This window comes from Cyprinodon variegatus, unplaced genomic scaffold (genome assembly GCF_000732505.1).
Source record: "Cyprinodon variegatus isolate N-32 unplaced genomic scaffold, C_variegatus-1.0 Scaffold159, whole genome shotgun sequence".
Classification (NCBI taxonomy): Eukaryota; Metazoa; Chordata; class Actinopteri; order Cyprinodontiformes; family Cyprinodontidae; genus Cyprinodon; species Cyprinodon variegatus.
The window spans coordinates 524,403-529,428 of NW_015150612.1; positions in this window are offsets into that span (position 1 = coordinate 524,403).

Here is a 5,026-nt window from a genome sequence, read left to right on the forward strand (position 1 = left end):
CTCAAGATTGTACGCATGGTCATCTGATAAATGGAAAATAATTGAAATAATAAATAATAACAAAACAATGCTCCATAAAATATTTTAATTGGACAATCCTTTTGAAAAGCTTTAGACCAAACAACTTTTACCCTGACCTTTCCACTGTGCTCCTTGTTTCTTTGCATGCTAGTTCATTCTTGCTAAATTACACTTAGCCAGGCTCTATGGGTTGCACACGACTTAATGTAGGGTTGCAATATAAAAGAGAGATTAATACAAGCACATTAAGATTTAAATAATTAAGAAAAATAATTCTATTCCTTCCAGTTCACATGTGTCGTCTCCCCCCTAGTGGTCTGGAGCAATTCTTTTATCCAGAGTGGCAGTTCTGTAGCTACTCACATTATGTATTTTGTGTGTTAGAATCATTTTCGTTTTTTGCAGCAGGTTTTGGGTTTGTGGAGTGTTTTCAATTTGCTGCTCTCTATCCCTTGTGATTGCGGAATTTCTCTTTCAAATGCATTTGCATGTGTTTTGTGTGTTTGTGTCAGGCGTAGACAACATTTGTTATTAAGCGCCTCCTGCAATTGTCCTGCAGCGTTTTCAAGCATCCTTTCCTTTACACATCTGAAACAAAAGAATGGTTAATGGCCAGGCCTCTGCTAAATTTACCGGCATGCCAAGGAGGTCATCTGGCATTTTTTCCTCAGGTTTGTTGGAGCAGGGATGCATGCAAAAGCTGCAGGACAGTGTCACAGTATAATTTAGCATTTGCATGCCTTGTTTTTGTTTCTTCAGTACCTTCTGAACTTGCGTCTCATCTGTGTATTTGCAGGGATGATACAGTACATTTACGATGATATAATGGCAATAAAAAATAATGATAAAAATTCATGATAATAAATAGATTTTTTCGGGACAGTTGTTCAGTCCTTATTCTCTTGCAATATTTGAAAGTGGAAGAAGAGAAAAGGTCTTAATGTGTTTGAAATAGTTTTAAAGATTTTGTTGGACAAAGTTTTCTGTTTTTCATCCAAGCACATCACAATGTTGGTTGATTTCCAACCAGGTCTAAAGAAGATGCAAAGAGAGGTCAGTAGGAAACTAAACACCCACTCTGTAATCTGAGGCAGAGAGATGCCAGGCAGCTGAATCTTCTTCCAATGTTCTCAAGCTGATACCTGATAAAGAGGTGTGGGCCTGTCTTCCACAACAACAAAAGAGCACCACCAGCCTTGTCTGATAACGTTGGAATGTCTTTTGCTGTCGGTGCACCTGAAATATGTGTGTACTGCACATTCTCTGCGATGCAATGAGAAACACGAGAGGCAAAAACAGGCCAGTGCTATTAGAATCGAGGGTGCTGAGACAAAACAACTGGCAGAGCAAAAAAAAAGGAGCTTATAGAAGGTTAGTGCATTATTTATGTGGCACACACTGGAAGATATCGCTTACATGAGGAGGGTGTGGGTTGGCTTTCACCGCTGTACTCTGATTCTCTGATTGACCAGCATGAAGAGACACACGTGGCTGCAGCGATGCAGCTGCTGCTTAGCCAAATGCAGCCCCTGGACAACATTCAAATCAGCTGCTAAATGTTCCAGATCTCAGGTTGCAGCTCTTGTCTCGTCCAACTTTTCCAGGTGAGGCAGACCCTCAGTGTAAACCATCATCAGGAGGATTTTTTAAGGCCACATTTACACATTATTTATAGAAACAAATATTTCCTCCCCTCTGTTTTCAATAATAATATTGTGCAAACAACATTGTTTTTAAAAAAAACTTGTCATTTACATCAACCCGCATAAACACGCGGTCGAGCACCATAATAACTATGCCAAACCTTTGGGTGGCAGTGTAGGGAACAGAATAAAGTCATGCAAGCCAATCAAAATCCTCAGAATCGACACCAACGACTAACACGAGCGACTTCTGGTTTCTTTTAAAAGAGCAAACATGGCGCAAGGTTCGTTTGTATGAACAGACAGCGAAGTAGAGTTACTCCTTCGTGTAGCGTTTGCACATAAGTAAAAATTGGTAGCACCTTAACAGCATCCATGATAATCCTGAAGGATTTTCTGGCGCATAATATGGTGTTTAAGAAGCTAAAATGCCATTTATCCCTGTTGACACGGCAGCACATAAACGGCGTTATCAGAAATCTCCACTTTGGCCGTAAGGTTTTAGAAATAATCGTTTTCTGTGATAAAAAGGGGGTTTTGGTGTAAACAAGAGACCAAACTGCAGGGAAATATCTGTGTTTTCCTTGCGTGTAAACGGGGTCTAAATATAGAGAGTGATGATGAACCAGTTGTAACCAAGTTTAGAAGTGTTACCACCTTAATATAGGCAGGAAGTCTGATAGTTTGCTTCTCAGGGGGATTTATGTGTTTGTTAACAGTACACAAAGGTAAAAAGACATTAAAGAGGCATCTGTTGCCACCCATTAATCTTGAAAGAACCTTTCTAAACAGTGGGAAAGGATTTTCACATGTGGAAAGCATTAAAGACAGCTGCCAATCATCTCATGTGTGGCTTCCACAGCCATTATGAGACCTACAGCCTCAGCTATAGCATTTTAATGTGGATCAAAACATAATTAGAAAAACAGTAAACATGTATGGCTTGTTTGGAAGGATTGCCTGCATTTTTTATGCTTTGATATTCTCTTAAGTGGTTTGCTTTTTCTAACCCATGCTTTTCCCCACAGCTGGTTTGTGATCATTCACCTATATTTAATCCTAGGAATCATCTCCCCTACGCTGAAGTCCCCTGTTCTCAGTCCCTGCTTTCCAGATCTGTTGTCCTGTCCTGTTCCCCCTGTAGCTCCTCAGGTGTATGTATGTATTCTATCATGATGGTAACACTTAGAATACACACATCTGATTTTGATGTTTTTTATTTTAAATATCAAGATGAAGGTTGTTTGCCTCTTTTTTTAAGAAGCATGAAGAAGAGCTAGTTTTCAATCCATGACGTTATGATAGTGTTGCAGTCTTCTTGTATTTGTGTTTTAGGTTTTTCTTTTGTGTTTGACTTGTTAACATTTCACTTGTTTTTGTTTTAAGCTCTTGACAGTTGTGAATGTATATATATTTATATATATATAAATGTATATATATATAAATGTGTATATATTTGTATGATATAGCTCTAAATAAGAATTTTGTCCACCTCCACTCCATTTATTATCCAAAATTAGATGCACCTGTTTGAGGTCGTTAGCTGCATAAAGACCCCATATAATCCATAAGAATCCAACTATGGATGGCTGAGACCAAAGTTCTGTCCAAAGACACAAGAGACAAATTTGTACAGCTCCACTAGGCTCGTTTGAGACCTCGTGGGGTCTCAATGATCCTAAGAAAGGTGAGAAATCAGCCCAGAACTATATGGGAGGAGCTGGTCAATGACTTGAAAAGAGCTGGGGCCACCGTTTCCAAGGTTACAGTTGGTAAAACACTAAGATGCATGACTTGAAATCATGCATGGCATAGAAGGTTTCCCTGCTTAAACTAGCACATGTCAAGGCCCATCTTAAGTTTGCCAGTCACCATCATGGGAGAAAGTCATGTGGTCAGATGAGACCAAAATAGAACTTCTTGGTCTTAATTCTCCTAACCGTATTTTGCGGAAAAAGAATGATGAGTACCATCCCAGGAAAAACCATCCCTTTGGGAAGCATGGGGGTGGTAACATCATGCTTTGGGGGTGCACTGCACTGTATGAAGGAGAAGATGACCAGGACCCTATATTGCGAGATTTTGGGGAACAACCTTCTTTCCTCAACCTTCTTTTCTTCAGCATTGAGGATGGGTCGACACTGGGTCTTCCAACAGGACAATAACACAAAGCACACAGCCAGAATAACCAAGGAGTGGCTCTGGAAGAAGCATATCAAGGTTCTGGCATGGCCTAGCCAGTCTTCAGACCTAAACTCAATAGAGAACCTTTGAAAGGAGCTCTAACTCCATGTTTCTGAGTGACAGCCCAGAAATTTGACTGATCTAGAGAAGATCTGTGGGAAGAAGAGTGGGTCAAAATCCTTCCTGCAGTGTATGCAAACCTGGTGGTAAACTACAGGAACTGTTTGACCTCTGTAATTCCACACAAAGGCTACTGTACCAAATATTAATGTTGATTTTCTCAGGTGTTCAAATACTTACTTGCAACTGTATTATACAAATAAATAGTTAAATATAATAAATGATTTCTGGATTTTCTTTTTCAGATTATGTTTCTCACAGTGGGCATGCACCTATGATGAGGGCACTGCAAAAATGATCCTAAAATGAGTAAAAATATCCTTAAAATAAATTTATTTACCCTTAATGTGAGTGGGTAAATGGGACGATCTGCCAATGGAATGAATGTATTTAGCCGTAAAATAAGAAAATCAGATATTATGCAATTGAAATAAGAGACGGCAGTTGTTTTTTCTTATTTTAAATGTAAATTGTTTAATTCAATTGGCAAAGTATGTCACTTACCTGCTCAATCCAAGAACAAATGCACTTAATTCAAGGAAGTTTTACTTATTTAGTTTTAAATTTTTTGCAGTGTGTGCATGTGTGTGTTTCCCTTTTTTGATTCATATATGCTCTTGTGTCAAAGTTGCATCTGTTTGTGTTCGGGGTTAATTCGTCTTCTTCCCTCAGTTCCCCTGCTTAGTCGTCTTTGTCAGCTGATCTAGACCCCCCTGATCAGACCCACCTGGTTCCCGTATCATCGATCTCCTCTGTAACCAGGTTCCCTGGTTTCTATAGTTACTAACACCTGGTCCAGGCCTCTTCTCCTTGTGCTCTCAATGTCTGGTTTTCCTCTTTGTTATGAATAAAAGCTCTTCTCCTCACCATGCTACTCCCAAGCTCTCTTCTGCATGTCTGTCCAGCTGCAGCCTTGCAAAGCATGACACACAAGCTTTGTGAACGACTTAGATCATCTAGTTGATGGCAAAACATGCACAAGTTCAAACAGACAAACAAGTTTTATTTTATTTCATTTAGAGAATCTCTCCTTTCTAATGTATTGCCCCCCCCCCCCC